Raw genomic sequence first — 25,249 nt, forward strand, 5'->3', positions numbered from 1 at the left:
ATAGGCATGTGGAGAGGAATTTTGAATTTTGAAAATTGTGCACTTACTTTCAATGTTTTCAACACCACCTAATAACAATATTTGTTGTTAAGAGTGATTGCTTTCAGCGGAAAAATTGTTGTTTATCAAACGTACATAAAATAAAACGTGCTCCAGTTACTTATATTTATCACAACCGTATAGATATGTCATGATTTTGTGAAGTTGCGTACAACGTAACTCGTAGATAGAAAATCTTACTGAATATTGCTTTCAAACTTATGCGAAGGCAGTAGATAAAAGACCTATTCCAGAGTAAGGTTCAAGATCACGTATCTAAGTGAAATCCTCTTATTTTTTGATTATTTGCACAAGCGCCCCAACCCGTAGAGGCATCCGTAATAGTTATTTATTATACAAGGGAAAAAAGTAGTAGATTTTAGCTCGAGGTTGTGTTCGCGTCGGGAGACAAAAACCGAGAGCTAAAATCTAAAGTTTTTCCCGTGTGTAATACACTATTTTTTTATGTGATGACGAAAATGATATATTAAAGCGATTAAAGTCAGTAATTTGACGTTTTAATCTGGAAGGCTGTTTTACTTACCTATAGCAAATGACGTGCGTTGCTAAGGAAACTTTATATTTATTATATCTGTCAATTTAGTTTTGTGAGTTGATTTAAAAATTGCGAAAATTAGTGGGTGTTTCGTAGTTATTTTGGTTTTTAAATAATATAAAGCTAAAAATGATTGATGCCGAGTTTTCTTCAACTCCTCCGGAGTTAGTAGAAGCTGCGAAAATAGCGTCTGAAAAATTATTGCCAGCCAAGTCGCGGAAAATTTACGAAACCGCATATGCAAGATTTATGGAATGGAAGATGAAAAAGGCTTGCGGTTCATTCTCGGAGACGGTGTTATTGGCTTATTTTTCGGAAATGGCACAACAACAAAAGCCATCAACAGTGTGGTCGAATTATTCAATGATCAAAAGTATGTTACAATCGAATAATAATGTTGACATTTCTGACTAATTACATTTTTGAAACAAAATGGGAAAGGCTACAATCTCAAAAAAGCTGCGATTTTCACGAGTACACAAATTAAAGATTTTTTAAATAATGCTCCCGATGAAGTTTATTTAATGGCCAAAGTTGTTGTCGTATTTGGGATTGCAGGAGCTTGCCGAATTTGTGAAACCTGCCAGATAACATTGAAGATTCGGGAACCCTGTTAATTGTGAAACTTAAGCAAACAAAGAATGATGTAAACAGAAGATTTGTAGTTACTGAAGAATACATTAAATTTTACCGAATGTACATAGCTCTTCGTCCAGCAGCAGCAAAGGACCGCCGTCTGTTTTATGCATATCGCAATGGTAAATGTATCAATCAAGTTGTGGGTAAAAATCAGTTTTATAAAGTACCTGAAACTGTCGCTAATTTTCTTCAACTTGAAAATGCTAACTTATATACTGGTCATTCATTTCCAAGATCGTCTGCTACACTTTTAGTTGAATCTGGGGGAGACTTGATGACACTAAAGAAACATGGTGGTTGGTAATCATCCACGGTCGCTGAAGGGTACGTTGATGAATCGGTAGCACACAGGACCGAAATAGCAAATAAAGTGTTCAGAGCGTGTGATAGTGATGAAATAGCACCCGATTTGCGACCAGGGTACATCATTTCTTTCCCGGGGAAAAAAGTAATTTCATTTAAAGTGACATTTTGTAACCTGACAACAGAGATAAAATGTCAAACTTTTTTCCCGTCACAGAAAAAAATATATTTCTAAGTCGAAAGCAATCTCTTTTGATGTCATTAATGGACGTCAACATGAGAGCCGACCACCAAAACAGATCTAAACCTACTGCTCAATTGGGTGGGTACATTATCGCGTTGAAGTTACCACCGGAACGTTTTGGCGCTTCAAGTTTGGCCCTCTCTAGAAATTTGGTATGCCCCAGCCATATTTTATAGCTGGGAACCCGCAATAAGAACACCTCTGGTTTTGCAACGATTACGTCTCTGAAAAGACGTTATCAGGGCATGGTACGGCGACAATATTAATTAATTTGAATGTCGCGTTACTTTGGCTTTACAAGAACTAATTCTCTTACGCTCCTTAAACTGTTACTGGCACTATGACAATATTAACTTTTTCAAATTAATTAATATGACAGCGAGATTTTTATGTATTTTAAAAAGCTATTTTGGTTGCATAAAATTACGCGCTGTTTAGAAGAGATTTTGTCATTTTAAAGTAGACATAGGAGAAAACAATACACGTAAATCCCTATCTCTATTTCTTAATAAATATCACGGTTCATGAAGTTATATATAACTATATAAAAAACGCGAGATATTCTGAAGAATTAATAAACTAAAATTGTAGTATTTTTTTCACGTATAAAAATTCTATTGTTAGAAAACCTTTAAAACTGTTGGGTAATTTTTGTCATGGGCATTGTTTGAAATACACAAACCATAGGATAATATGAATTCGGAAAAATGGGAATCCGTTCAACTTGTATCTATTATTATTGCAAAGTTAGTAAAGTATTGAACAGTTAAGGGGGAAACCTGTACTTCCATATGATACCAGTCAAATAACTCCAGTGAAGACCGAGAAGTGGAGAAAACAGAGAGCGATTTTAAAAAATGACAAATTATGCATTTCAAATTTTACAAAAAACTTTATCACCAATTACCTGAAAACATACTGCTATAAATAATAATTGCTTTGTCTGGCAATTATTTAAATGAGTTTAATTACGTTCAGTTTAGAAATACAAAAGAGACTACGCCTCAATTTCGTCTAATTACCATGCCTTCTTTTTACATGGTGATCAGCGCCCTTGCGTCTGTTGCTCTTGATAGCCTCAGAAGTTTTCACGTTTAATTTACCACAATTCATTTTAGGTGACGCAACCATTCAGGGATGTTATTCTTCTACGTGCGCGTTACCGAATAGTTCCTATGCGGTGTATGATGCCCTTGGTTCAAACTGTACCAATCCTGTTAAAAGAATTCGCTTTTGGTATATTATGAAAGAAGAAACTCTGTTCTTCAAATCGGTAGTTAAACGAGACTCATTGGTAGCATAAACCGTACGTTACCCATCACCGTGTTGATTCCTGAATGGGGTTACGGTTACCATTCCAGCGTGTATCAGATTGTAGACGCTTACTTCTTTAATGAAACCGCAATTGCAAATGTGATTGAGATCGACTATCAAACGGACCAACCAAGATCTCTGTTATACCAAGAACCTAACGGAAGTTGCAATTACTTGAACGCCTCCGTTAATATTGCCAAATTTCTGTGCGACCTAAATACAACTCATCATTTTCCAATTGAAACCATGCATGTAATCGGTGCCTCCATTGGAGCACATTTTGCAGGAATCGTAGGGCACTATCTTAAAACTCAATGTAATTACAGCTTGGCAAGGATCACCGGACTTGATCCGCTTGGGCTAGGCTATGATTGCGTCACTTGCAACAGTCTGCGATTGGACAAGGGCGATGCCAAATTTATCGATGTTATCCACACAAATCCAGGTAGGATTGGTGTACTAAAACCTTTGGGTGACATCGATTTTTACGTTAATCGACCGAAGGGAGCACCAGTTAAATATAATGGCTGGAGGCAGCAACAATATTTCCCAATATGGCTTCAACAAGTTGCCCTTTCGCTAGATCTTCAGGATGTTTTCCTACAGATTACATTTACATGGGTTATTCCGCCCGACCGTCGAGATATAGCATATACTTCGTTGATACTAATTTGCAACCTCCGTACGGAAAGGGTTTACAGGGACAAAGAACGCCAGCCGGGGGTGGAACGGGTTCAGGAAGTGATCGTAACAGACGCAAAACTTAATTTAAAATTGAAGTGGTCAAAATATTCTAATAGAATTTTTTTAAATTCTGGACACCTTGTGTATTCAATGTCAAAGTATAGCTGAACATTATTATTCTTGAAAGCAGAAATTTGAATAAAGAGTGACTTTTTTTCGTAAAACTTATAAAACCAAAGATTTCCATACGGGATCAACTTAAATAGATACACTATAATATGATTCACAAGTTCGCCCCAAAGTTGAAAATGGAAATGAAAACGCTAATTGAATAACAATGGGTCGAAGATGCATCTCATACGCCACTGGAAATGTTTTCCCACGAATTTTAGCAATTCAAAGTGCACAAGGACGACGGCTCGCAAGTGGGCGCGCGAGCGAGAAAGAGAACGTGGCGAAGTTTTAGCTGTGGCGACAGAACGTACTCGTAGATAGGTTTTGGTGGTATGTGCTTGATGTTGGTATTTGGTATGTTGGTAATGTTGGTAAAATAAGTTAGTAGTTCAGGAAGTGGCTGTACCTTAGGGTAGAGTTTTTATTTGCAATAGATAGCGCGTACGTAGTTTTCTCATGTACCATCCTCCCCATCCTAATCAATATTTTAGAGATTTATTTATTTATTTGTTTAACCAGAAACCATACAGAATAAAAATTCCAATTACATGGCACTGGGGCTCTGAACAAATATTAGGACTTAAGATCTAATTTGATTTATTATTGAATTTAGGGGAGCGTGAAAAAAGCCGATATTATTAACTGAGGACAACTTATTTAAAGTGATCATGATCTTAATAAGTGGGGAAGTTGTGTTGTTAACTGCAAAAATAGTATTATTTTCCCTTAGCTTAACAAATGGTACCTTAAGCTTAATTTCTTGAAGTAATTCGGAAGAGTTTAACAAATTTTGTAAAATTTTGAAGACAAAAATTGTGGAGGCAATGTACCGTCGGGTTTCTAACCTCGTTATATTTAAGCCGAAAGTACTATTTAAGTAATTAAGCTGGGTACCGTAAAAGATCAGATGTGGATAATTTTGGGTTGACCTAAAAAACATTATTCGGATGAACTTTTTCTGCACTTGTTCGACCATGTCTGAGTATTTGAGAGTTTGAGGAGACCAGATACATGCAGCATACTCAAGCTGGGATCTAATAAACGCATTATATAAGGTTAGCATTGTCTGTATATTCGTGAAATTGAGTGTATTTCTGATAACGAAACCAAGAAGTTTGTAACACTCATTTGTTGTGTAAGTTGAAGTTAAGGTTGGTATTGAAAAACACGCCCAGGTCCTTAACTGAGGTGACTCTTAGTAAGACCTTTCCATTCATCTTATAGTCAAAAAGTAAGGGATTTTTCGATCTAGTAAAAGGAAGGACTCTATACACTTATTGATATTTAGTTTTAGTTTATTTTTGATACACCACTTAATTACTGAGTTAATTCCCTCTTGAATATTTAAACAGTCACTTGCGGATTGGACTTTATTAAAAAGTTTTAGGTCGTCCGCAAATAGTAGTGCTTTCGAGTTTTTTATAAATCGCGGTAAATCATTTATGTATATAAGAGAAACAGAAAAGGACCAAGAAGTGTTCCCTTAGGAACGCCTGATGAGGGATAAAATTCGACTGAATTCACACCATTGAATTTCACTCTTGTTTTACGGAGAGATAAATATGATTTCAGGAATTTGACGGTCGAACTACTTACGCAATTTAAAACAAGTTTACGGAGCAAGACCTGATGGGATACTGTGTCAAATGCCTTCGCAAAATCTGTATAAACACAGTCTACCTGGGCTCTCTCATCCAAGGCTGCTGCTGAGAAATGCGTAAACTGCATTAAATTGGTAATCGTTGATCTGTTCCGCGTGAAACCGTGCTGTTGATCTGAAATTATACTGCTGAGATGGGAATAAAGTCTAGTATAGATCACTCTTTCGAAAATTTTCGCTATTGCTGGTATAATTGCAATTGGACGATAATTCTCAACTAATTTTCGGCTTCCACTTTTGTGAATTGGTGTTATTCTGGTGCATTTCCAAGCTTCAGGGAATGTACATGTTTGCAAAGCTAAATTAAATAGATGTAGTAAGGGGGTTACCAATAAAGATGCACATCCTTTCAGCAACTAACTCTGCACTAAAAAATAAACTGTTTCATACCAATAGCGACTACCACAGAAAAAAATACCAAATGATCAAAATTTAATCCCTTGACCATTGTCTCCCTATTACTGAAAACCCAATTGGAAAATGCGAGAGCGTCCACGAGTTATCATGTACACAGACGGATGAATAGACGGACGGACAGGAAGTTTAAAATCGCTCGTTAAAAAATAACTAATACTGATTAAATATTAATTAAACGAGGGTAGTAGCTTACCAATCCAGTCAATCGTACTTCAGAAAGATATGTATACTCTAACGCAGTGGTTCTCAACCTTTTTTTGGTGACGGAACATTATAGATTGTAAATGAAATCGCGCGGAACACCACTGAAACTTAAAAATATAGGTATAAAACCAAAAGTAACATAAGAAACAAAGTTTATTAGTGGGACACTTGTGCCTGATGTTGTCATATTTTGTTAATATCAGGCCTAATGTGAGAAACAGTGATCCTCATTAAAAATAAATAATTAAAAATACGCACGTTTCAATAATACACATAAGATATAATAAATAATAACTGACTAAATTAAGAGGTAACATATTACATAATTATATTTCGCGGAACATTTGATAGGCATTCGCGGAGCACCAATGTTCCGCGGAACGCTGGTTGAGAACCACTGCTCTAACGGTACTCCCGAGGGACACTGACAATGTACAAACGAACACCGTGCTCCAAATTGAGTCGTAATCTTTTGTGACAAACACATATTATATTTATACAAGACTCCACAGTTACCTACTTATGTTTAAAATATATTTAGAATGATTATAAACGGTGCGGCGCTGTTAAGATTTCAATTATGTAGATTTCTCTACGCTGCCAACTTTGATGAGGGAAAAATTGTGTACGTTCCACGGTTTTCTTTACCCAAGAGGTGATAAAACTTCCAGAAGTACCCACATAAAATGCTGATTAATAACTTTCCTGCGATAAAGTTCTGTTTTGCAGTTTTCCGTTTTTTTAACAAGGTTACAAAACTTTCTATTCAGCAAATTTCTCCGGATGACAATATTATATTAAAGCCTTCACTCGTTATCCTAATTTCGGCCACCTAAATGGCAGCGTCTGTATGCATCGCACCTACGTTAAGACCAAGTTTCCATCGTAAATTAGTAACGTATCAATTGATAATTCAATAACATTTTTTCAGTTCAAGACTTTGTATTATTGGAAGGATAGTTACAGGGTTGCGATACATGCAGATACGTTCCAAAAATTCTGCAGTGTTGCGTAGTACAGAGCGGGGCACTGTGAAAGGCAAACTATTTTACTTTCGGGGAAAAATACATTTCACTTAACTTTAGTTAACCTTACCTTGTTGGCTGAAATGTTACACTTGGACCTAATATCTTAAGGGGTGTTCCTTTTATATTTCAACCACTTATTAATACAAAAAAAAGCTAATAAGCTTTGACAGCAAATTGAAATTATTATGCCCTTATCTAATGCACGGTCAACAACAAACAGAGTAACCAATTCTTAATTATAGTTATCCTGAAGTTTCATCGATGCCATAGAATTGGCTCAGGATTCCTCTAGGTCGAGGTTCGAACTCGTGGTATATGAAGTTATGAAGTTCATCGGCTTCCGTGCGGATTGAATCACATAATGCATGCATATGATACTTTATTCAGTGCGAATATAAGCTTTCTATCTTTAGTTTGCGCGATTGTAAAACGAAATTATTTTGGAATCGCTCAAGTTTACGATCATATGCCCCTGGCACGAAACAACGTAACGGCCAGTAGGATGACACGTATTTCCCAATGCGAATGGCGATTGGCAAATTGCGTTTTCGTCGCTAGTCCGAATTTTTCTCTTCCGTTGTATTATTCACACAAGAAATGTATAACGACCCGCTTGAAAAGTCTAGTACTTTATTTAAAATTTCTAGCAAAAGACCTGTACTCTACCACGATCACTCCTCGACCCCTCTTTCAGTTTTATTTTGCTAAACTCGCTTCATTTCAAAATCGCAATTTTCGGCGTGAACGACCTGCACTTTCAGACGATCGTTACCCGTCTGTCCTATTTTCACTTTAACTTCGCGCTTGATGTTGTCTAGCAGAAAAAACAGACACGGAAACCGCCGCTATTTTCGTAATTTGCTTGGATTATTGCACAGCTTGTAACGTGTTCATTTTAATAATAGTGCAGATAGAGGGCACTAGTCAATTTAAATTGCATTTATTCGTATTTGAATAGGGAAGTAATCTTTAAAAATTCGAGGCAGAACGAGCCAGACATTCAACGATAAAAGTTGAATTATTTACGTTAATATTTGCAAAACTTTCTTGGCTTTACAAACAAATTATTAATTAGACCGCAGTGGTCATAGTGTTTAAAACCCTCTACTTAGGGGTAAGATTAAAACTACATTATTATTAGATTAATTGCCTTGCGTCTTTTAGGTTTTTTTTTATACATGATTCAAAGCTGTTTTAAGAAGTGTTCGAGATTTTATGGCGATCGAATTTTCCGTGTTATCTGGTCTTGGAGTCCTTAAACGAAATTAATTCCGTTGGTGAAATTCGAAGCAGTAGATTTGATATCGTCGTGGGCCAATCCACTGGTCACCTGGCGACCGCCCGAAGATAAGTAACCGCATGAACTGAAGATAAGGCAATTATATGTGTGCATGTTTTGCGTGTTTTTCGTATGCATGTTGTGAACGTATGGGTGTGTGCCGACCTTAAATAGAAATTAGAGATTATGTAAAATTATACTTACTCAAATGGTTTGTCCTATTGCGCTCGATTAATGTTAGCGCGTAATGTTAATTAGTTATTTGTTGCATTGCAAAAGACCCGGGTCATCAATTACTATTTAATTATCAATAAGAATTAGTCCACCATTTCTTTGCCACATTTGTGCTTAGTAACATTGTTCAATTAAATGCAATATTGTTTTACAATATTTTTCTTCGTTTTTTTCTACGACAAACGAAGTGGTGCCCAATAATAATACCATCTCAGCATCTATTATCCTTGCCCACGCCCTGTGCTCTCCAAAAAAAAATTAGAGCTGCCGTTTTGAAACTATAATCACAATTAAAAGTTATAAGCTCACGCATTTCCAACGCGCATGTTAATATTCCGACTCGTGCCTACTATTCGTATGAAGCGGTACATATGCAATTTTGCACATATATGTATATATATAAACGGTCGGAAGTGGACGGTTTTTGTTCACCATCACCTTCTATGGACACCTTTTTCGGAGAATCTGAATCTGTTATCAGATCTAGTGAAAGTTATGATGAGAAATGAATGTAAAACATTTGATTTTGAAATGTTTCGTGTCAATTTATGTAAAAGTATAGTGAGATGAAAGATTTTTCAGTTAAGTGCATGACGTTATTAAACCTCCGAGCTACGATCATGAAATTAATAAAAATAGCTAGAGGCTACCTTAGTTAAGCGTTTAAAAAAATTGCAGGAGAAGCCCTAAATTTCCCACAATACAAAGTTCCCATAATTTCGTCGAAATGTGAAGTTATGTTACTTATACTCCACGATTACTTTTAAGTTGGTAAAAGTGTGCGTACCATTCCCACTTCAATTTCATAAGAGGTTATTTTTCCACGATTTAATAAACGTTCCCAATTATAGCACAATAGCAGTGAGCAGTTCTCTACATGTTTTACAAAGGAGTAAGAAAGTAAGTGCGCACATTTCCTGAAAGGTTGTCACTGCCTCTTTTTTCCTTCCTTGAAATCAATGAAGTCCCTAGAGCTATTCTCGTGCGATTAACAGAGGGAGTCCCTGGTTTGAATTTGATTGTTTTTATTTTGTTATTACCGTTTCTAATTCAATTTCACTCGACATTTCTTGCGTTTTATTTATGTTGGTCGATCCTTAGAGCGACACCAACACACATACAAACCTCGAGCAACCTGTTTCACAACACAATGTATTTGTTACTTGACGATCATGGGTTTCAGTTAGTTTTGATTTTTAGTTTCGAGTTACGAAATCGTTTCTCGACTGGACTTATTATGGGTTATTACAAAGTCCTGATTACAGCAATATTTGTCTTTAATTTACCAAGGATTTCTTTTACTTTCATAAAATAGATGTTCCATTAATTAAATTCATTGTAGCAATTGGATACCATGAATGTAATTTTGAAATTTAAAAAAAGCTGTACAGATCAAGTAATTTTAATATACAGGGTGTAATAATTAAGCAAGTATGTAAGTGTGGTTCCTGGCGTTTGGTAGCGTAACTCCCAAACGAAATACTGCCAACTTATTTTAAAAAGATGTGCTTTTGGGCCACAGTACAGCTGCATGTTTTGACATACTTTAATTATAGTTACATCCAGTAGAACAAGTGTATCAATTACTCTGAAATAAAGAGCATTTAATTTGACGAAAAATTTGTTTGCCTTTTCCTAGAACTAGGTGTACCACGATAACTCAAGGTTAGTTATCCTATTATACTACTATCCTTATAGTATTGTGGGACCACCTGCCCCTGAAAATGTTAACTAAAATATTTTTCAATTAGCGCATATTAACACATTGGTGTACACAAATTGGTATATACCGAAAATCCAAAACGCCCTCGTTTATTAGTTTAAAAGAACAGATTAGTAGATCGTGTCGGTGGAATAGTTGGACGTGTACGTCGACGTCTTCCAAATATACGTTGTAATCCACGTAGAGGTTTTCCAGATGTAGACTCGAACCCAGATGAACCCAAGCCAGTTGGTGGCGTGACGATTCCAAAACCAGGTCGATTTCCTAATCCCGGTAGTGTGATTCCAAATGGTGACCATGAATTGTTCCTAGAGCCAGGCGGATCCCGGCCATATGGAGGAGACGCATTGGTCTTCACATAGTAAACTTTATACATCGACGAGTTTGGAGCATATAAACCCATGTAGGCGTAGTCAGTAAGGATGCACACAGGAAGCTGTGAACGGATTGGACAGCTTGACCCCCGAAGATCGTTGAGAAGAATACTTTCAGCGAAAAGCGCTGGACTACGTAATACACTGCACCTATCTGGAAATTAATTATGAACGGACACAGGCTATTTTCAGACGCTAGATACCTGGGTCCGTCGCGTTTTCACATCCAGTTTGGATCTTGTTTGGAATTCTGAAATATAAACCGGCATCCTCTTTTTTCTTTTCAACAAGTTGTCCACGGTCAGAAGTAAAATTGAAGGTAAAATTTGCATGGTATGATAAATAATAAGGTCAGTTTACATAGAAATCTATGTCTCCCAAGGGTTCCAGTACGCCAATTCTTCCCGGATTAGTATGTATCACATCAACAAACTTGGCATCGCCTTGATTCAGCCGAAGAGACGGACAAGTGACGCAGTTATATCCTGCTCCCAGTGGATCCAGACCAGTAATTCTTTTCAAAGTGTATCCATATTTGGTCTGCAGTATGTATCCAGTAACACCAGCAAGGTGAGCACCAAAGGAGACACCGATTAAGTGCATGTCTTCAATTTGAAAACCGTGGCTAGTATTTAAATTATTTATAAACTCGGCTAACTTCTCAGAGACATGGAAATAGTTACAAAAACCTTCGGGGGCTGATAATAAGGATGATTCTTGTACACCAACATTGTAATCGACTTCTATTATCTCTGGTACACTAACATTGTAATCAAAATACGCGTTCTTAATTTGTGCCGTACTCGCATATAGGTAGTCTTCACCTAAACCTGGGAGCAACACAACTAAACCTTTTGTTGAATTCATGTACTCAAAAAACTTAGGATTGACATTTAGCTGAATACCAACGTTTCTTTTATAAAACCACCAGTAATTGTCAGTACGATTTGTACTCGAACAATTTCGTCGCTAGGGTGTTGTATATGGAATAACTACTATTTGATACATAGCACATCGAAGAATAACATCCATCAATTGAAACTTGCGCTAAAAGTCACCGATTAAAGGTTATATTGAGAGAAGTATAAGGTTACCATTTGCCGAATGCGTGGAAAAACCGATCACTAAGTACAGGAACAACATTCTGTGAATACTTTTAATAATTATCGTTGTTGCGACCTTATATACTAATGCAATATCTTTTTGCGAACTCGTTAGTCGCTAATTAGCATTGTTATCATTAATTGAATGTGCATTGTACAAGCGAGGCCCTTAGTGATGCAAAGAGGGTGGCAAATTATTGCGTATTACAGACGGACGTACGGGCAGAATGTCCAAAATCATGAACGAGCTGGGTCGCTCGTTACTAAATAAGTAATACTATTAAACAATAATTGAGCACGGGTAGCTTATCAATCCAGTCAATCGTACTTCGGGAAGGTATGTATGCACCGAGGTATGCACTAATAGTACCCTTGAGGGACACAGACATGTACAAACTCCAAATTGGAATTATTTTTTTGTAACAGACACATACAGATATTATTTATACTAAATTCCAAAATATATTTAGAATGATTACAAACGGTGCAGCGTTCAGATTTCAATTATGTAAATTTCTCTACGCTGCCAACTTTGATGAAGGAAAAATTGTGTACGTTACACGGTTTTCTTTACCCAAGAGGTGATAAAACTTCCAGAAGTACCCACATAAAATGTTGATTAATAACTTTCCTGCCATAAAGTTCTGTTTTGCAGTTTTTTCTTTTTTTAACAAGGTTAGAAAACTTTACATTCGGCAAATTTCTCCGATTGACAACCTTATAAAAGTCTCCACTCGTTATCCTAATTTTCCGGCCATACAAATCGCAGCAATTGAATTTTCGGTAAATTGTTTCATCTGAAAGTGTCGTGTTGCAATTGACCATAATATATTAAGGGGGTTTCCTTTTATATTTCAATCACAAAATAAGCTTTGACAGCAAATTTATTATGCCCTTTAGATATCTAATTTTTACAATACCTTCTAATTCGTGTGATACAGTACCAACGCAACGGAACGGTTCGTCTCCATCCGCGGGCGCGTCTCAGCCAACCGCGAGCCTGTATTTTATCTAAGCACAAAAACCGATACAGAGCTGATGCAATGCTCGCGACTCGCTTGGATTATCGCTCAGCTCAACGCGTATGGTAATTAACCGACTCGTGCCTACTATTCTTATGAAGCGCAATGCAATTTTACACACATATAAAATTAGAAATATTCAAACTACCTAGCGGCTATCGTTTCCTCTTCTTGGGACTAAAAAACGCATTTGAAATGTTTGAAAAATCTTTAACAATAACTGAGATCACCCAAAAACTGAAAATGTCAAATTTCGTTTTCATTTTTCCTAGGTCCTGGGCCGGAATTGGACGGTTTTCGTTAGCACCTTCTATGGGCACTTTTTTTTTCGGAGAATATGGATCGGTTATTCGATTTTCAATACGTTAGATGTCGAAACTACGTGCTACTAATTTCTTATTACTTATGAGCGCTATATTGGATTTTTACGGAAGAATACAGAGGACAAAAAGAGAAATTCATTTTTTTGCATTGCCATGATACCCATATTGGTGCAACATAATCTAGTGGATGTAAATATTAGATTTTGAAATGTTTCTTGGAAATTTATCTAAAAGTATAGTGACACGTCATTATTTTTCTTTCTTTGTCCTCTTATCTCATTCATCCGTAAAAATTCAATTTTCAAAGATTTTTCAGCTACGATCATGAAATTAATAAAAATGATTGGGCACCTTAATTAAACGTTTTAAAAAAGAAATTGCCACAATCTTAATTAAAAGTTCAAATAATTATGTCGAAATGTGAGGTTATGCTATTTCACGATTACTTTTAAGTTAGTAATGGTGTGCGTACCATTCCCACTTCAATTTCTTAAGAGGTTATGTTGTTTTTCCACGATTTAATAAACGTTTCCAATTATACCATAATAACAGTAAACGGTTGTCTACATGTTTTACATAATTCCTGTGTACATTTACAGATGAGCAGCAATTCATACTAACAAAGTATACATCTGAAATTTTTTTATTACAACTTGCACTTAATCGCCGGTTGATACGAAAAAGGCGTTCGAAGTAAATCGGCGGTCCTTAACAAAGAGGCGGTCTGTGGAAGATGCGAAAGGTATTCCTTCCACTTTCGAGTGATAAGGCAGGCAATGCTAGTCCGGTTGATACAAAAATGGCCTTCGAAGTTAATCGACGGTCGATACGAAAAAATCGGTCTATGGAAGATGCGAGAGGTGCTTCGGGTTTTCCCTCTCGGTGGTCTCGATTTGTAAGAGGTCGGTCGCGTTGATGGGCCCTATGAACTACTAAGAAGTGGAATCGAAGCCCTAAACCCCAAAATATAGAAAGACCTTCATTGTTTGCCTAATGTTCGCCATTATCTAATTTGGTCTGACACTTAATTTTCATGGGATGTCATGTATTCACATCGGTTATCTGTCATACATGCAACTGTAACTTGACAGTCCGACTTCTATACGGTTTCATTTTAGGAAGATAGCGGTAGAAAGCATAGGGAAGCTTTGACCTTCACTGTGATTGGTTAAAACACGAGTCAGTATTACAATGAAACATAAAACGACTGGTGAATTTTGTAAGTTGGTAGTTTATCTTGCCAACTAAACTGTCGAAGTGTCATTAGTTGTTATTGTGAAAGATTTATTCTGTTTGCAGCGCTGAATATTTCTACTTTACAATAATTTGGTGCCGTTTTATATTTTTCCTGTGTGTGTTTATCTTCAAACACAGCGCCATCTACTACCTTTTTATAATGAATGCAGTATAGTACTTGCAGATATATCGACTAATATTTAAGGAGTTGAAGATCGCCCTTAACGTATTTACGTGCTTCATTACATTCCCCTAAACATCAGTTAAAAGTGTCACTGACACTTAGAGCTGAACTTTTATTATAGTTAACCTCGTATGTGGTTACATTGCTTCCATAGTAATTAACTAAAGCCGTTTAGGTCGAATCCTGATGGAAGTTATAATATACAATTTTAATACTTTTTACTCTTCATCGTAATCGATGCACATTATTATAGTGGCACTGCTAATTAGGGAGCCCATCAAAAATGTAATAAAGATAATCGTTCACAAAAGTACTATAGTAATTATAGACACTTTAATTGCGCCTATTAGCACCCAAACAAAAACCGAATGGAAAACCGTAAGGTAACAGTTGTGCCACCGTGAACGAAGTCTTGTATTAGGGTGAAGCTTTCGCTCTTGTTTTGGTACGAGCCAACCGTCCTGCAATGTAATGAAAAACCAAAGAAAAGGAATATAGTCAGTGGCACATCCATCCGATTGAAACAAGGGTAGTTTTAAACTCTCTATACTGCAAAGGTAACCACTAGTTTTGTATAAAACTAGACACATTATAAGGCTTGTTGCTGCTTACTATAACCGATACGTTGGTTTAGCAACTCAGTCAATATTATTAATTGTAGCTTGGTCCTTAGTTCAATTCAAGCATTTAGTTTATGTCAGAAATTTTTAAAAATACCCAAAATGAAGAAATGCAAAATATTTAAAAATTATAATAGAAGAAAAAAGGAGACTAGACGTAACGTTGTACACGTAGATTAATTTTCAGCAATGCCCTGTATATATGTTTCCTGCGTGTGCATTTGAATTCGTTTCCTGTAAACATAGAACCTGCACTTATAGCTTTTGATTCGTTACAAAAACGTACGTACTCGCTTTAAACAAGTTTTCTATTTTAATTGCGATCATCGTCCGGATTTGATTTTAACCGAGTATTTTACCACACTAGACAAGATCTATGGCAAGAATAAGTCAATTTGCCACTATACGATTATCTAGTTTTACATTATACAAAGGGGCAAGTTCATTATTAGTTATGTGGATTTTCGTATAATTCCGTGCGTTCCTTTAGCTACTAACGCCTGCGAGGTAATGTTAGTTCGACTCCTGGAGATAATGCTACAACTGTAAATTGGGTACCGAATATTTTGATTTAGAAACTTCGCTGACGCATTTGCGGATATGGTGATCAATGAAAAAACGCATATTGAAAAAGTTGGTAGTGGGCACAACTACGTGTGGGAAGAGGTAGCCGACCCCCTGATGTTGATATTGACGAACTAATCAACAAATAAGAAGGGTATTTAACAGAAGAATTGTGATAGCAGCGAATGCGAACAACACTAAGAGAAGGGTAATGAAGGACTTGGTAGATACGTTAGGTTTGAAAGTCCTCGACTGCTTCCGAACGTTCCAGAGTATTCTGGAATGTTCCCCAATGTTCTAGAACAAAACACGTCATATTTCCCGGAAATATTGCATCGCATCTGAGTATTCCCTACAATATGTTAGTGTGAAAAAATGACTTGCCGTAGGAGAGATGCAACGTCGCTGTTTTTAGCTTAGATTCTAAACAGTCAAAAAGAAAGAGTGGATTAGAGAATATATAGCTAGAAGGCCTACTCTTTGAGCTTGCGCGATGTTATTAGATAAAAGAATAAGAAGTGAGGATCTAAACAATTAAAAAATATTCTACGTATATGTATGTCGGAAGACGATTTTAACTATTTATGGCAATTAATGTCAAATAAAATATGTGAATCGATTAAAACAAGTGTATCAAACCTTTTAGCTATAAATTTAAATACCCTCTGTCTCTGTAGATTTTTCCCTCTATAGCACAGCACTTGCAGACGAACATTCAATAAGATTGACATTGACAGAAATGTCCACTTCCTATAGCACTCTAACAATTTGTTTAGACGTGCAAGGTTGTATTGCCGCAATTACTTGCAGCCAAGTTTTCGACTTACTGAGGGAGAACTCTTTTTACTTTCTGACTATTATTGGGAAGCACCGTCCGACACAAACTTGCAATAGTTTTACTATATCTCGTGTAAACTACGTTTCAAAGTTGCTAGTCGAGGGAACAGACTTCAGATTGTTGCCTATAAGACCATACGACAACAGCAGGGTGCACTAAGCTCAGAAAGTTCGACAAGTTATCGATAAATCCAGGAGTTAAGACAATCGCCCTATAGTCCGGATTTAGCACCCTGCAAGTTTCCCATTTTTTCCCAAAGTTAAAGGCAAAAGATTTGCTTGCCATTTTTTCACAGAACCGGTGGAAGTATGTAGGGGTTTATTTGAATGTATCAACAATGATATTCTTTTCAAGATGTACATAATTAAACAAAAAAGAGAAACTCAAATAATTTCCATTAATATTGACCACCTCGCTCTTGTAAACGTAAAGAAAGACATTTTCAAAGTGTCAATATACATAACTCAGAAATTACCCGACGGATGTCGGTCAACATTCCCACCCCCATCACCAACCGCAGTATAACTGTAACCATTACCTAAAGCTATTGATCTAGGCTTGTTATTTCAAGCAATTACCAATAATACAACTTGGTATTGACATTATCGAGCTATTTGCACATAATTGTTTACTTGCATGTTTATCAGATGTTTCTCATTATAACGTTCGAAAATAACCGTTCCGATCACGTCAAAATGTAACTGATTTATCTCTGCAGAATATAGTAACCTCGTCCCAATTTGAATACATTAGATCTTAATATAAAACTAAAAATTCCATATTCAGAAGCCACAAAGTGGTAAGCCGCACGAATCGAACTAATAACAGAAATCCAGTTTCTGGGTAACAGAAAATCTCCTCTTTAAATCCCATAAAAACGCTAGAAAATTGCTTCTGCGGTCCTCTTTATCGGATATATTGTGACAAGCTAAAAATTGGATACAATATTTTTTCCATGTACATCAATTTCATTTTATAATGGATTATAAGCGTATACTTTTACTAAAAATATAAATATAACGAGCGTAGATAGTTAAGACGAACAAGAGAACCTTTAGTCGTAGCACCTGAATATTTCCCAGGGGCGTTGTATTACTATCTTTATGCATAGCTCAAACTAAACCACAAAGTAGTTCGCCACGAGCGGTTTCACTATATTTTCTCTATAAAGTGGCGACCGCCCTTTCATTATGCCAGTATTGAAAAACGAGGTTTGTCAAAGGGAAAAGTCAGTTGAAGTAATATCGGTATCGGAATGGTAAATTGTGCCTCGAACAATTCAAGGAGGGCGGTAATATTACCTGATGCTGATGAAAAAGCTTGTAACTTACACAAAGATAAAGAAGGATTGTTGCGATTTTAAATATTAAAAATGCGGATGATTGACAATGAAATATACCAAAAGTAATTTGATGAAGAAACTGCTAAATTTCGTATAAGCTGCGGAATGTGAGGTCAGAAAGTTTTGACGCTTTACGATCAACGTATCAAAGTTACTTTATTGTTTTATTGCGTATTTTGGCAGGACATCATTTTCAATACTCGCTATGAAAATTGCCAAAACTTATATAACTTGTGCCACCTGAAATTTGCCTGGCTCAAAATAAATAACTTCGAAATGAAAATCACCAAAGTTGCCCTTAACTCAAACTTGATAAATTGCATTTTCATAATATTACGTGGAAAACTTTAACCATTTACCCTTCAGAAACTGCATCTCGAAGTGTTGGTCGGGAACATTTCCTTATGCAAAACTCTCACCGATTGTGTCCCTTTTGCATGACGCCTATTCCGTAATCCATCCAGAAATCAAAGGCACTGAATAGATTTCAGCAGTTTGCTACAAATCTGGTCCATTTTCAGACTTGGTAACAGGCAAATCGAATTCAGCGGGGTTGAAATAGGGGAGACCACTTGTAACTCAATTTAACTCAATTGTTACACGAATTGCTTCTTGCATTAGCTTTTACCGGAAAGTAGCCCTGACTAACTCCAAGAATGAACCAGTTGTTGGTTTTGGAGCAATAAGTACCGAGATATTCACCCCCTTCTAACTAATTTTCTATGAGGTTTTGCAAAGATAAATTTCCTAAAGTTGTTTGGTAGTAATATTTCTCCGCTAGGGTGTTAATTACTTGAGTGTCGATACTTAATACAGGGTGTGAACCGCGGTGATTTTAAGGAAAAAAGTTTATATCAACATACGTTTTAAACCTCTTAGTACAGGGTGTTAAGATTTTAAGAAAAAAAGTGAGTTTTTTATCATAATTTTTATCACTTATATATATTTATGAAATTATGTACACACCTTTTCATCATTAAGGATCATTGTTTGACGTAAAAGATTTTTTTATGAAAAAAAATACGCCACTGATTTTTCTAAAAAAACAAAACTGTTTTTGAAATGTCATTTATTTTGGAGCGAATTTGATCCCTGGACTTACTTTCGTACGACGTACCGTTTTCGCGTAAAAAAATAAAAACCAAACTTTTTTTTCAGTTCACTATTTAAAAAAATCTTTTACGTCAAAAAATGCTCCTCAATTATGAACAGGTGTGTACAAAATTTCATAAAAATATCTAACAGTGATAAAAAATTATGATAAAAAACTCACTTTTTTCTTAATATTTTAACACCCTCCAGCTCAAAAACTGAGTTGATATAAACTTTTCTCCTGAGGATTCACACCCTGTATTATCGGCACTCAATTAATTAACGCCTTGTATATTATCTTTACCCGTTTTTGAGATCCAAGCTGTTGAATTAAAAAAAAGTGTTAAGGCTTTATGTTTAACGGTCGAGGTTCTAAATATTACCTTCCTTTTGTCCATTTTCTTCTTATCCTTTTTTACCTAAAGGGAAACGATTTCAAATTTCTCTGCCTCACTGTGGACCATATTATGTTGAAAAAGAAAATAAATGGTTAAAATTAAAGCATCATGTGACGTTTGACATCTGCATATTTGTGTTTTGCATACGCTTTTCACATCTTTTTGCTCAGATTTGTTATAAAGACACAGAGCCTCATATTTGGATTCTTTCAAAATTCAACAGCCTTTATCTCGAAAGCGGTAAAAAAATATGATCTATCTCTACAGATTTGTCTTAGAATTTAACATAGAATCTAAAAATCAGATAAAATCTCATTTAGAATTTTCAAGATGTGGACTGTGGACCGCTTTTGGGACATAATACTACCAAATTAAAAAAAATAGAAAATGAGTTAGGGAGGGGGGTCAAAATATAGTGAAAATCCGATACCCGTAAATCTTTGAGCATGAAACTAACCAACTGTTGTTGTTTGGTCAAGAATTGCAATACTTTGCTTTTTTTTACTCTGTGAGTTACTATTTTTAAAACTGTTCTTGCAATCTATTTTGTTTTGATTAAATTTCCGTTTTCAAAGCATGCACTCACTGGTTTTACTTATTACCTTACTTGATTCTCACTCCGACTGGCAAAACATCTCTTGTAGCAACTTTTAACAAACAACGTAGTAAGTGGTCCTAGTATTTTGTTATTCAGGTTAGGTAGTTATGTCTAGATGATCATATGCTATGGGGTTCAGTTAGTTTGGGTGGGAAAGTTTTGACTTTAAATCTTGACTCCCTTGGAGATGACCTAGGTACGTTACAAACTACCAATACTACAGGTGTCATTTCTAGTATTTTCAAATTTAAGGTTTTAAACCAACTATATTTGACGCACGGTGTCGAAATTTATTTGTCAAAAAATCGTATAAAAAGTGGTACTTTTTTCACGAGTTCTACTATGCGTTTGCTTGGCGCTTAGACCTATCTGTGAACAATAACATCAATTTTTGAGTGACAATAATTTGCGAATGTCAATGACATTATTCAATTATGGATTATTAACTTTAACGTGTTTTTTTAAATCCCTAACTTATATTCAATATTCTTACGTCATCTATGTATTTCCTTTGTAAATCCGTTTAGTTGAGATGTAGTTATTAGTTGGGTGTTATAGGTTTAATTTACAATAGTTTTTATTCTCGCTACTAGAGGTCACGCTATCTACCTTTCTGCACATAACTCTATACCTTTTTCCATAATTTTGTTTTGCGTACAAGCTATACCTGCTTGTCCCTTTTAGAGACGATTCTGCATTCATAGTGGTTACTTGTAAATTTGTTTAATACGTCATTACTTTCTTGACTTGTTTATTTTTTGGGAGTTTTTCTCTCTATTTCTGATGTGCTGTGGCTGCTCTAATGAATACGCTTAGCGGATTTATATGTGCAAATTTGTGCCATTGGGAATTACTGCTTTAGTAATTCATAACGTGGTGACGTATAGTTTTCGTAAAATTTAGGAGTGTTTCCAATAGATCAAGCTATTGATTTAAGTTTTCAGATAAATAAAGTAAAATAGTCCAAAGATTACTGCGTAGAGGGTGTAAAAATCAGTTATTAAAGAGAGTTAGCCGCAGATTTATTATTCTATGTAAATACTCAACATTTAAATAAAACGTTCAGGGGTTGTCCACCGTGAAATGTAACCTTTGTTACGGCTCGCTACGTTCAACAACACTGACATCAACTGAATTGTTGTAAAGTTTGTTTCATAAAAAAGTGCATCCTGTCATTCGATAATTGAATGCCAATCTCGCTCTCGTATTAAGCCCCCCGTGCAGTGCGTACGAAGTACGCAGTAATACTACGGGAAGAACCGCGGATTATTTGACATGAACACGCAGCTTTGTATAATGTAACAAGTGATGGATTTAGACAGTTTGAATTAAATTTCAATTACCTTAATAACGGGATTTACGCCAGTACATTTATTAAACAATGAGTAATGACAAGAGGATAGGTGACAAATTGTAACTTTGTTTATGGATTAATTTCATGAATGATGTGTGTTCCATTTGAATTTTTTTAAAAATATTTATTGCCTTTGACGGGGTTAACGCAATTATTACTGCTAGGCAATTTAACTATCAATTTGCAATTAATTATCGGCTAGAAACCGAGAAGGTAATGCATACATTAAGGGAAATTGACGCCAAACGTATATATAACGAAGCAATCAAGTTTCCGAATAATGAGCTAGATTTTGAATGTACCATTAATTCTAGAACAAATTAAATGCTGTTATAGTTGTATTATTGAAACGGAAGTTATATTGAAAGACGATTAAAATTATAATATATATATATATATATATATATATATATATATATACCCTGGTATATTCTAACACATTAAATGGAATGTCACCTTGGTGGGGACGACTTATCAGTGTGCTGAGAAAACTACCCTAGCAACATTCAAAATGTCACATTATGTCGAATGTTTATTTGTAATGAACAATTGACATATCAAACAAGTAAACCGTAAGAAACTAAAAGCACAGTGTTAAGGTGACATTTTCCTCATATCAATAAATTCAATTTTCCAGTGTATCCACCCTGTATATATATTTTCGCTGACGCAGACGAAGATTTTCGCAGCACTTTCGAGACGCAAACACGAAACATATTCACGGCGTAAGATCGCGCAGCTGTGGGGCCAAATTCAATTACGGTTTAGCCGGGGATTCTATATCCGGTCCGTGCACAGCTAGAGGGAGGGCCAATTTTATTCGGGTTGAAAGCCGTTACTAGAACAAACCTACAGCACCCAGTACACAAGCAATAAAGGTAACTATACACAATTGTTCGGTGTTTTTGAACATCGAGGGCAAGTAGCTTGAAACTCCTCAACATATTAACGTATTGCAGTTCGATTTGTTATGGGAAAACTGTTAAATTTCTTATAGCACATGGCGGTGATTCATAATACATTCTCTTTATTTCATTTACAAATAAAATTGAACATTTCCTATCGATGCAAAGTGTGTTTTGCGAATTAATGTCGTTTTACCTTTTGCTTTATACATGATTGTTTCGCCCCAAACCCCATTTACTAATATCTTATTCTATTGCAGCAATGGAAATTAGAACCGTTTCATACTAAGTAAAGATTATCGACTTATTATCTATCCCTTTACCCTTTTCCTTAAGAGACCAGAAGCGGATTACTGATTGACAGTTAGCCGGAGCACTTTAAAGATGTTCAAACAAAACTTAAAAACTTGCTCCAACTAAAGGAAAAGAAAGATTAAAAGAACAAACACAAGTCCGACCTCCAAAAGACAATTCTTAAGCGTATTGAAAATAATTAAAACCACCGAAAAATCAAAACGGGAACGTCTTGGCTTTGCCGCCCTTCTCATTCCATAATACGCCATAATTTGTTACCCTTTTTGTATCACCAAGGGCCTGGCTTGTTCATTCAATCTTGATGATAACAATCCTAATTCACGTCTAATGAGCTTTCGTAATTACAACCTTGTGGTATTACATTAGTATGAAAAGTATTCACAGTATGTTGTTCCTGTACTTCGTTATCGATTTTCTCGCACATTCTGCAAACGGTAACCTTACTCCTGTCAATATAACATTTAATCGGTAACTTTCAGCGCAAGTTTCAATTGTTGAATGTTATTCTTCAATCTGTAATCTATCAAACAATAGTTATTCGATGTAAAACACCCTAGCGACGAATCTTTTTAGACAAGAAACTATGATATTCAGATAAATTCCAATCCGAACGCGTTTCGGTTCCTGAATTCAACAAAAGAATTAGTCGTGTTGCTCCCAGGTTTAGGTGAAAACTACCTACATGCGAGTACGAGACAAATAAAAGAACACGTATTTTGATTGCAATAGTTCGGTGCCAAAGGGAATAGAAGTCGATTGCAATGTTGCGTTACCAGAATCATCCTTATACTCATCTCTCAAAAGTTTTATTTATTAATTCGATGCTTCTGAAAAGTTAACCGAGTTTATAATTAATTAAAATACTAGCCGCGGTTTCCAAATTGAGAACATGCACTTCATCAGTGTCTCCTTTGCTGCTCACCTTGCTGGTGTTATTGGATACTTACTTCAGAGCAAATATGGGTACACTTTGAAAAGAAGGAGGATGCTGGTTTGCTGGTTTTTATTTCATTATTCTAAGATGGATCTCAAGTTAATGAGCAAACGGACCCAGGTATATGGCGTCTGGAAATAACCGGTGTCGCCGTATGCATCCTTACTGACTACGCTGGCATGGGTTTATATGCTACAAAGTCGTCGATGTATAAAGTATAAAGTGACTTTACACCGATATTTAAAATATTGTGCCACCATTTTTCACAGAAATAAAAGTAATTACTAAGGGCCGGTATTATAAAGCCCGCTTGAACGGAGATTGGCGTTCAATCGTAGTTTGAGTGCGATTGCGCGTATTATAAACGCCGTTTAAGTCGTAACCAGAGCTCAATCTCCGATTGAAGTCAACCCGCCAATTTTCTCGGATTTTGGCGTCCAAACGGAGATTAGGCGCGCGCACGTGTAAAGAACTGTAACCAGTTTATTTTGTTTTGCCATTTAATATTTATAACGAAATGGAAATAATTGAAATTGGACGTGCAAGAGATCGGTTACTGTGGGCAGTAAGCGACGATGACTCTTCATCAGAGGATGAGTTCATTAGAAGAAGAGCAGAAATTTTAGAGAACGTGTTGATCATTTCGGCAAGTGATATGAAGAGGAATTTCGGCAGAAATTTCGGTTATCCAAGGATACTGTTAGATCCCCATAAAACAGGATTCGAGCACTAAATTTTCCCCCAAACAAACAAGTAGGTTTGTACTTTTCTATGGAAATTTTATTATTTTTGCGAATTTACGCAACTGGGTGTGTTAATTAATTAATAATTGCCCATCAATGGTGAGGCTGTTGTCACCAGCTCTAGCTTCATTACCAGTAAGGTTTTTCACTGTGCTAGATCATATTTTGTCTTCAGTTACTCAAATGTGGCTCAGTCAATGCAGCGCTATACTTCTCTGCAATTTTCTTCCATGCGAGGGTGTATAAACACAGAATGATTAGGAATATAGATGCAAACAAAAAACTCACAACTGATGACATCCTGATGCTTTACCTTGTTCTTGGTAGCTACACGCAACTATGGAATGTTCCACTCTAACCATGTACGTATCCAAAACTACAATATGCCCTAAATTTGATTAACTAATCTTTCACGTTCCCCTAATTGTAAATCTAGCCCTGGCGCCAAACCGGATAAAAAAATTAATTAAATTAAAGACATTTTCGCAAATCTCTACCCCTAAGTGCGGCCATTTCCTCAACTATTAACTTATTTTACGAATAATTGGTAGCTATCCATCTTATAACGACTCAAAACGGGGCGATATTGACTAAGTGGATTGATAAAGACACTAAACCTTCCCCATACTTCTTTTTATTATTTCCGGTATTAAAATAAAGGCATTAGGTGACAGCGACTATAGTTTCGACCCGAAGGTCATTATCAAGCTTAAATTTAAGAGAACATGTAAAGGTGGTTGAAAAGTTACAATTTAAAATGGTACATTTTGGTTATTAGTATGAGGAAAAATTGTCTTATAATATGT

At 35.9% G+C, this 25,249-nt stretch overlaps 1 protein-coding gene and 1 long non-coding RNA gene across 18 annotated transcripts in view; both read right to left on the minus strand.

Annotated features, from left to right (window-relative positions):
- The window catches only part of LOC116176810 (complexin), a 501,249-nt gene that overhangs the window by 116,945 nt on the left and 359,055 nt on the right, over positions 1 to 25,249 (minus strand). The gene's annotated exons all lie outside the window — the stretch shown is intronic.
- LOC116176812 lies at positions 10,572 to 11,211 on the minus strand. Its single transcript, XR_004146528.1, has 2 exons — positions 11,076 to 11,211; positions 10,572 to 11,026 (listed from the first exon to the last, which is right to left on the minus strand). It is a non-coding gene; the product is annotated as an uncharacterized LOC116176812 (long non-coding RNA).

This window comes from Photinus pyralis, unplaced genomic scaffold (genome assembly GCF_008802855.1).
Source record: "Photinus pyralis isolate 1611_PpyrPB1 unplaced genomic scaffold, Ppyr1.3 Ppyr1.4_LG7, whole genome shotgun sequence".
NCBI lineage: Eukaryota > Metazoa > Arthropoda > Insecta > Coleoptera > Lampyridae > Photinus > Photinus pyralis.